The sequence below is a fragment of the Mirounga leonina genome, unplaced genomic scaffold (genome assembly GCF_011800145.1).
Source record: "Mirounga leonina isolate KUSES-001 unplaced genomic scaffold, KU_Mleo_1.0 Mir_53, whole genome shotgun sequence".
NCBI lineage: Eukaryota > Metazoa > Chordata > Mammalia > Carnivora > Phocidae > Mirounga > Mirounga leonina.
In genome coordinates, this window is record NW_023270807.1 from 89,658,275 (window position 1) to 89,668,790 (window position 10,516).

The following is a 10,516-nucleotide window of genomic DNA, read 5'->3' on the forward strand; positions in this document are numbered from 1 at the left end:
ATGATCCTGGAGTCCCGGGATCGAGTCCCGCATCGGGCTCCCTGCTCTGCGGGGAGTCTGCTCCTCCCTCTGACCCTCCCCCCTCTCACGTGCTCTCTGTCTCTCTCATTCTCTCTGTCTCAAATAAATAAATAAAATCTTTAAAAAACAAAACAAAACAAAACAAAACAAAACTCCCTGATGGCTTTCCCAAAGCTGGCTGCATGCAACAGGAGGTGCAGGAAGAAAGTAGGAAACCTCTGAGTTCATTTGGCGAATATTTGATACATGAATATATATATATATATTTTACTATATTTACTATAATGTCAAAGCACAGAGTTTACAAGCAAACATTCCATTCGCTTCCAAAACGATGATATCGTTACATGTCATGGAGCCTCTGGAAAACTCCACTGCACACTTAGGAGAGTCTGAGAACAGGAAAGGTAAATAACACCGGAGTATTTTTATGAACATAATTTTTTACCTCATGGAGTCCCTGACAAAGTCATAAGGACCCCTAGCGATCTCCAGACAATACTTTAAGAACCTCTGCCCTAGAATAATGATTCTTAACCCAAGGTTGCCATCACCACACCAGCAACACCTGCAGAATGTTTTGAGAATGTCTTGTGTCTGTGCCCTGCCTGCGGCCAGTAATTCAGTGCCTATGGCCAGGCGGGGGCCTGCACGCAGCCCTAGTGGAGAAGATTTTCTCTAAACAATGGACTCCAGGCTTTTTTGACTGTGTGTCCCTACCAGTAAACATTTTTTGAGAATGTACTCCATTATATGTGTATTTATGTCTTTATAAATTATATACATATATTACCATATCGATGGATCCTGAACCTTGTAAAACATGCAAAAAAAAAAAGAGATAGAAAACCAAAACAAGGAGCGCCTGAGTGGCTCAGTAGGTTAAGCATCTGCCTTCGGCTCAGGTCATGATCCCAGAGTCCCAGGATCAAGCCCCGCAATGGACTCCCTGCTCAGCAGGGAGCCTGCTTTTCCCTCTGCCCCTCACCCGCTCATGTTCTCTCTCACTCTCTCTGTCTCTCTCTCAAATAAATAAATAAAATCTTTAAAAAAAAAACTTCTACCATATCCTAGCCATGCCCCAGTGAGTCGTATGCACACACTTTGAAGACAGCTGTAGAGATCATCCTGCAAATTTGTATACCTCTTTGCCTTTTCTTGGGATGTCTTTCTGGATGCCTTTTCTACCTTCCCCTCCTGTCTCCCTTCTCCCTTCACCGGAATCTGGCAGAATTCCTTCCTTATGTCCTGCATTTTCCCAGATATCATAAAAAGAACTTGATATTTTGTAAAAGAAATTTTAGGTTCAAACTCTGGCTCCATTGCCTGTTAATTATTTAAATTTGAGCAAGTTACCTCCTGTCTCTCTGAGTCTCAGCTTCCTCAACTGTAAAATGCTCCTTAAATGTTTTCTAAAATGTATTAGGGAACTTCTCCCCACTCATCCTACCAGAAAATGTTCTTCTCTGTCAGTAACTGAGCTAATGGTCCTCATCACTGAGGACATATTAGAGTCACCCAGAGGGCTTTTAAACCAAGCCAATGTCCAGAGATGTCCACTTTTAATTGGTCTGAGATGGCACTCTTGGGTATTGGATTTTTTTTTTTTTAAGTTCAGATGAATCTAATATGCAGCCAGGATTTAGAATCAGTAGTAGCCAAAAGAGCACTATTTTCACAGACAAAACAAAGGAAAGAAAACACAATTACACCGTGCACCTGGGGCATTTGAAGAAAGCAGGTGTCTTCTTTCAGGTGGTGCCATCTGCAGTTGATCACCTTGTCATCTGCAACCCCACAGGTGGCATTGATTATCACTATGTGCATTTTTCAGCATAAAAGCTCCATCTTCCAGAGGCAATGTCATATTAACCAAGATCAGAGATATACTAGTGTATTGGTAATTTACATGAGAACAATTTACTACCAAAGAGGTAAAAACACTTGCACCCTCTGGTCAGTGCACCCCCTCCTCAGAGGCTCACTCCATGAGAATCCTTATTAGGATGCCTGGTGAGCTTGGAATCAGATCAGGGGGAGCTAGTGTCTGAGGTCACGAGACAGATGCACTCTTCTGTGTACTGGGATATGCCCCTCTAGGTTCCAATGGTCAAGTCTTCTTTCCTTACACAGCAGGAATCCAGGATGCTGTCTCCTGCCCATGGTACTTCAATGGACCATGTCTGCTTTTGAGACCCTGCCAGTTCTTTGTGTCACTACCCCAACTTCTGATTGGCCCACTTTCCTCTAATCATGTCAATACCTTCAGTTAGGCCACAGTCTGTCTCTTCCAGTGACTTTGTACACTTCTGAACTGGTTTGTTATTTAACTCACAGAGGAAATTCCTATTTCTGAGCTAAACTCCCATCCAGTTAATACCTAAGAATCTTGAGTTACAGGTAATAACTTGGGAAATCCTTAGAGATCGTTAGAATAAGATTTAACATGATATTTTCAAATATTACTCTAATAATACTTTATCATATTTAAAATGACATCCAGCTGTCAGTCTACACAGGAATCAAAGTAAGAGAAGACATTATTTACAGCATGAAGAATCATAGCAAACACATCCATGAATTTGCTAATATTAAGAAACTTGGAGTCCTGAAATGACTAAGGGGAGAAGTGGAATAAATCCCTCTCTTGCTGTCCTCAACTACCCCCACCCCTCACCTACCTACCTCCTGCTTTTAAAACAATACTGATGGAGCCTGGGTGGCTCAGTCAGTTAAGCACCTGCCTTCTGCTCAGGTCATGATCCCAGGGTCCTGGGATCGAGTCCCAAGTCAGGCTCCCTGCTCAGTGGGGAGTCTGCTTCTCCTTCTGCCTCTGCCCTTCCTCCCCATTTGTGCTCTCTCTCTCTCTCCCAAATAAATAAACAAATAAAATTTAAAAAATAAAACAATACTGATCTTTTTATCTTCTGGTCCTATGATTCAGTGCAATTCTGCTCAGGGCTTAGGGACCCAGACTTCATTCAAGTCCTTGCTCCCCAGATCGTCAAGGTCCAGGGTGTCCTATGTCCTCCCTCGACAAGCTTTGTGAAGGTGAAATCACCTAATATGTTGGTTGACTGTTGAACATGTTTCACAAATCTATAATGCTTCTCTGTGGATTCCAGTTTTATAGTTAGATTTTCCAGTAGAATAATGAGTCAGAAATTAGGAAGTAGCTAGCTAGCACTTCACACTTTCCATGTTCATCTTTAGAAAATTTAAACAGAAAAGGACTTAAACTCAAGTTTTAGAAAATTTAAAATGACTAGCTAGAAGCCCAGTGGTTGTTTTATATTTTCCTCAGGATTTAAACACATCAGGTTTGTGGGTTTTAAAGCAGGCACTTGAAAGTAAAAGTAATTGTCATGTTATTAGCTGTTTCTCAGTTTTCAAAGTATTATATTTTCTAACTCATGTCCGAAATTACATTTTGTTTAAAACACCATATTCAAAGTGGAGAATATTTCAAATATTCAACATTTGAATATCTAAAATGGCAACTGACCTTTTCTTATCTGAAACTGAGACCTCCAGTTTTCTAATAGCCAAAACAGACTAAAGGCAAAGTATGCAAAATTACTGCTGGTTTAAAAAAAAAAAAAAAAAGGTATTTAATAAATGGACATTAAAAAAGAATAGTCTTTTTTATAGGGGAAAAAAATTCAGGAATTATTTTGCAGAGTGGAAAGGAAATTGTTTCCACAGAAGCTTCTGGATCCACAGAAGGATCAGCCCTGTTGGCCCAACACAAACTACACAGGAACTCTAGGGGCAACAGAATAGTTTTTGGGCCTATGGAAAATGTACCACAATTATTTTTAACCACAGAGTTTAGAATATATTGCTTAAACTGACTTTATGCTTCTTTTGTTGTCTATGTAGGATTTTGTACTTTTGAAGAAAGGACAACTTGGTATTGCAGGTCCAAGTAAATCCACTGATGTCTCTTCCATTCCCAACACACATTCAAGATCATACCTGATTGTCAGAGCATTTGCTAACAGTTGTCATAATAACATAGTAGGGATATATTCCAAACCATCAGGTAAATAGAGAATCATACTATAAAATATTATTTAATACAAATGAAAATGAAATAAAATGAACCAGAAAATTTTTCAATGAAAAAAATTGTTTTTAAAGAAGTGAGGATAAGAAGGGTCTAAATCTGTCCATTTGGAATCTACTGATCAGCTCTTTTAGGTTTCCGTATCATCAACCAGATTGCCTCTCACCTGGACCACTATACCAGCTTGTTAACTGGTCATCTTGCTCTCAATTATGATCCCTGCAAACCCTTTTCTGCACGGCAGCCAGTGGGATCTTTTTAAATGTCCATCTAATCAGGCTTATGGACCCATGGAACACCCTAGAACTGGAGGATTTCAGGGGCAAGGACTTGAATGAAGGTGGGGGTCCCTGAACTGAGCAGAATTTCACTGAAACACAGGATCTATATTTAATGGCCCTCCATGGACTTTCAGCTACATCCAAGCCCCTAAGCATGGTCCACAAGGCTCTTCGTGATGTGGGCCTGTGGCTCTTTGCATATATACACACCCACACAGAATCCAGGCATGCCGTGAGCCCACAGCCCGGAGCCTGCCTCTGCGATTCCCTCTTTTATTCTGCACCACTTTTATTCATTAGCCAACTCCTATAGAGCCCTCAGGATTCAACTGCAGAATCCCCTAATCTAAGAAACACCTTCTGTCTCACTCTTCAGTCTGAGTTGGCTGCTTTTCCTACATGCTCCCATTAAATTGTATACTTTCTATCACTATTTTGTAATTATTGGTTAACCTGTTTATCATCAATGTGAATTTCTTAGAAGAGAAAAATTTACTTGTTTTGTGTCCCAAATGCTTAACACAATGTCTGACACAGTTTAGTTTAGACTTTGTCTGAAGCAAATGCTGACACAGTATTTGATGTCTAATATGTTCATTAGGGATCAGAGTTTCATGTTTGGCTCAGGGTCAACCCTCTCTACCTCCAACGATGGGCCCAACCTGGACAATATATATGTACTTTCTTTTATAGTACTTCAGTGAGAAGGCGTGTCACCATTGAATTTAACCCTAACAAGAACATCAATGCTAATTTGCATGATGTACAAAAGACATTATTTTTGTGATTTCTCAAGAGGTTCAACTTGGTTAGGAAGAGGCTTTATTTGCATAGAATTTCTTTCAGCAAGATAGTGCTGATTGTATCAACTAGTTGACCAACTAAAACAAGTCTGGATTTAAAGATTAACACTTTGAAGATTTTGGTTTCCCTACTCAGGTTATACATTTTTTGGCTTGCTCCCAAACACCTCACCCTTACTCAAATTTATTCTTTGTGTGCTCTTTCAACATTTATTGAGTGCCTTTTATATTGCAAGCATTGGGATACAAAGATGAATAAGACACATCCATATCTTTGAGAGACCAGAGAAAGAAACATCCAGAGAAAGAAACAAATATGATTACCAAAATTACAATACCATGGGGAAAGTGCTCTCATTGGTCAAAATTAGGTCAAGAAATAAAAGATACCACTCTAGAAATTCTAAGCAGGAAGGGAATGAAACACAATGCTAATAAAACAGAATTGTTGGGGGAGAGAAGCTCAGAAAAAAATGCTGTTCGTTTTCAAAAAGTAGGGCAATGCAAGAACTACATTTCCATTTTGCCTATATCTACTACCTACCTCGGTCACCACAGGATAACAGTTTCTTTTGCTTTTCAGTTTCTGGTGAGTTCCTCTCAGAGGGCCACTCTAAACAAGAATTCTTGCTAGCAAGATAGCCTGGGAAATGTAATTTCCAGCCCTTCAGCCCCGACCTAGAAAGGGGAGTCTGGAAGGGCTGGGAAAGATGGTAGCAACTCACACCTCCCATATACTACATATAAGAGGATAACTTCTCTATTCTGGAGATAGCCAAGTCAGCTTGGATCTGCAGGAATCCTGTACAGAACTTTCCCCCTGATAGGTGTATGCCAGTAAAAACCGTATTCTCACATAGGAGCTAGCCTATATTCAAAAGACTGGGAGAAATTTAAGGGATGTTTCTCAAAGGTCCTTAACATCCACTGTTTGTTTGTTTGTTTTTAATTTCTCTCATCTTTTTTTTAATTTAAATTCAATTAGTTAAAATGTAATGTATTAATTGTTTCAGGGGTACAGGTCTGTGATTCATCAGTCTTATATAATACCCAGTGCTCATTACCACACATACCCTCCCCCATGTCCATCACCCAGTTACCCCATCCCCTCATCCCCTCCCCTCCAGCAACCTTCAGTTTGTTTTGTAAAATTCAGAGTCTCTTACAGTTTGTCTCCCTCTCTGGTTTCTTCTTGTTTCATTTTTTTTCTCTCTTCGCCTATGATCCTCTGCCTTGTTTCTCAAATTCCACATATCAGTGAGATCATATGATAATTGTCTTTCTCTGATTGACTTATTTCGCTTAGCATAATACCCTTTAGTTCCATCCATGTTGTTGCAAATGGCAAGATTTCAATTTTTTGATGGTTGTGTAATATTCCATTGTATATATATATATACCACATCTTCTTTATCCATTCATCTGTCAGTGGACATCTGGATTCTTTCCATAGTTTGGCTATTCTGGAAATTGCTACTATAAACATTGGGCTGCAGGTGCCCCTTCAGATCACTACATTTGTATCTTTGGGGTAAATACTCAATAGTACAATTGCTGGGTCGTAGGGTAGCTCTATTTTCAACTTTTTGAGGAACCTCCGTACTGTTTTCCAGAGTGGCTGCACCAGCTTGCATTTCCATCAACAGTGTACGAGGGTTCTCCTTTCTCCGCATCCTGCTAACATCCCATTTAGCCATCCTGACTGGTGTGAGGTGGTATCTCATTGTGGTTTTAATTTGGATTTCCCTGATGCCGAGGGATGTTGAGCACTTTTTCATGTGTCTGTTGGCCATTTGGACATCTTCTTTGCAGAAATATCTGTTCATGTCTTCTGCCCATTTCTTGATTGGATTATTTGTTCTTTGGGTGTTGAGTTTGGTAAGTTCTTTATAGATTTTGGAGTCAGACGCGCTACCATTGTGCCACGAGGTCACACTCTTTATAGATTTTGGATACTAGCCCTTTATCTGATATGTCATTTACATCCACTGGTTTATATCCTACTACCTATACAGTATCTGATATTGATACCTTTTGAGTAACTATTTGGGGGTTAAACTATTTGGGAGGCCTGATATATTAATCTTTCACACTGGAAAGTTCGTTGCTTCCTGAGATGAACTGTAAGGTCAATTCAAAGTGGAGATTAGTCATCTCTGGCCCCCATCAGATGGAAAAACCACTGAAATAAGAGACAAAATGTCTGTGTTCAAGATCTATGGAGGCCAATTATTAACTATGTAAATATCAATGTCATTTGACTTCTTAAAGTTAATTTCCTCTTTAGTGAAACAGAAATGTAATAAACCCTCCCTCCTACCTTTAATAGCTATTTTGAGACTTAAAACTAGGATGAGAAAGGGTATATGAAGATATTTTTGTAAGTTATAAATGTTGTGAAGGTCAGAAGCCAAGAAAGCTTACATGAAAAGTCTGCCAGGACCTTGGCAAAGGGGAGATGAGGATAGGAGGGGAAGCCAGAATTTATGGGGGACTAACCTAGCTACAGAACAGGGTCCTAAAATGGGCAACCAGATTTTCAAGTTATAGTCCAAAGAGTATAGTAAACTCCATATGGTATCAATTTCTAAGAGATCCAGTTTGGGGCAAAACAGGACTGTCCAGGCAATGGTGATTTTCAGAATCAGGCACTTAACAGGTTGACTGAGGTCTGTCTGTTTTGAAATGATATCTTATCATTCATTTAGCAGCAGATCAAAGCCCAGGCAGTAGTATCCCCTACCTAGTACCTTGGCATGGAGAAGGCAATCAATATATTTTTATTGACTTGACTAAATGACTAACAAAATAAATTAATAAATATCTGGTGATAAGAAAGCATGCTGTCAAGGCCCCAGAAAAGCTGAGTAGAATTTTATAATCTGGCTCCAGGGACATAGGGGGAATTTTAGTGTTAATCAGGATTAGCTGCCCGGTGACATGGGCTGAGCAATTTCAGTGCAGGACAAAAAGGAAAAGATGCAGCTCAGTGGGCTAAAGATATAAGAGCCCACCCCATGAACAATGGCGTGGCTCCTACATAAATTAAGGATTGCATCTATGGTTAGGGTTGACGTACTTTATATACCTCCAGGCTTGATAAGGCCAACTAGGCCAAGACGAGGTTGGAGCTAAGTATGAACACAGCAGGTGTCTAAAGCTTAACAGGATGTGAAAATATACATTAATGAATTATTATATTCAGTTGTTAAACAATTACTCACCTAAAAAAATGAAAATTTTGTTTTAAGATCCAGAAGGAGTATAATTTGGATTCACTTTAGTAATTAGCTTAATATACAGCTACCAAAATTCCTGTTTTTGAAGAAAAATATGGGGAAATGCTAATGAAGTAGAAAAAGAAGTAGATAAAATACTATCTATGGTTATGATTATAATTCTGTGTGTTGTGTGTATGCATGTATGTGTGTATCTAAGAATATCAGAGATATATATGAAGAGTAAATTGGATTTATTCTGAACAAATTGACAAAAAGTTCCAGAAGAATAGATATCAAAGTATATTTAGTAGTAAACTAGCAGAACTTCCTAAATACAAACAGTATTTACTAAACTAACATACTAAATAAAAATGTTAAAAATTGTTTTTATTTTTAATTTATAATTTTGGGTATTTTTACAATTTCTAGCGATGGACATGTATTCCTTTTGTAATCTTTTTTTTAAAAGTTTTCTTGGGAGCAGTTCAAGATGGTAGTTCAGGAAGACCCTGAGTTCACCTTCTCCCATAGGCACACCAAATCTACAGCTACATATAGAACAATTCACTCTGAAAAAGACCTGAAAACTAGCTGAACAACTCATCCACAACAAAGGATAAAAAGTCCACAACAAGACAGGTAGGAGAGTGAGAGGCACAGTCTTCTCACCCCCTACACAATGGCCCACAAACAGGAGAAATCTAAAAAATATGGAGGGTATCCCTGAAGAGTAAGAGATTTGAGGCCCATATCAGGTACACCAACCCTTGGAACCTGCACTGGAGAATCAAGTCCCCAAAATGTCTGGCTTTGGGCTTATGACCAGGAGAACCAAAAGACTCCAGGAAACTGAGACTCCACTCTTAAAGGGTTCACATATGCTGGAGCCAGCACAAAAGCAGCAGGTTGGAAAGTGCCTAGATCCTACATGAAGGAGATTCGTTGGCTATTCTTAAATCATCTGCCAGAGGGAGAGAGATCTGTTGGAACTCTCTCCAGGGACAAATACTGGTGGGCTCCATTTTTGCACTCTCTCTACCTTGCTAACACTGCTTGCCCCACCCCTGAACTCTCCTGCAGACCCATCCTGCTAAACTCAGCAGTCAGACTTCCCCTGGTCTGGCACTTCCTAGCAGCCCCACCAAAGCTAGCAGGTGCACATAGTCCACACAGGGGACACCCCTTGAATGCCTGGCTCAGGTGACCAGGGGCACTTGCATTTCTGAGTACCATGGGACTAAAACCATTGGAGAGACAATTCCTGGCAGGCTCCCCATCCCCAGACAATTCTTGGCAGGCTTCCATCCCCCTAATGCACAGAAAACAGACATTAACACACCTTAGTCTTCTTGTAACTATTTCTTCAAGTCTGGGAAAGATAGCTGTTTTTGTCTAATACACAGAAACAAACAAAGAGAGTTGAGTATAATGAAGAAACAGGAATATACTCCAAATGAAAGAACAAGATAAAACCCTAGAAGAAAACCTTAATTAAATGGAGATAAGTAATTTACCTGATAAAAAGTTCAAATTAATGGCCATAAAGATGTTCACCAATCTCAAGAGAAGAAGGATAAACACAGAAAGAACTTCAATAAAGAGAAAATATAAGTACCAAGCAGAAATCACAGAGCTAAGGAATACGATAACTGAACTGAAAAATACAATAGAGTGGTTTAATAGCAGACTAGATGACAGAAGAAAGATTCAGTAACCTGAAAGACAGAGCAGTGGAACTCACCCAAACAGAGCAGCTAAAAAGAAAAACTTTTTTTTTTGTAAGTGAAGATAGTTTAAGGGACCTACGGAACAACATCAAGTGGAGCAATATTCACATAATGGAAGTCCCAGAAAGAAAAGAGAGATAAATGGACAGGAAACATATTTGAAGCAATAGTGGTTAAAAACTTCCCTAACCTGCAGAAGGAAACAGACATCCAGATCCAGGAAGCTCAGAAAGTTCCAAAGAAAATGAATCTAAAAAGATCCACACCAAGACACATTATAATTAAAATATCAGAAGATGAAGATAAAAAGAGAATCTTAAAAGCAGCAAAAGAAAAACAGCTTGTTATGTACAAGAGAAGTCCCATGTCTATCAGCAGATTTTTCAGCAGAAAT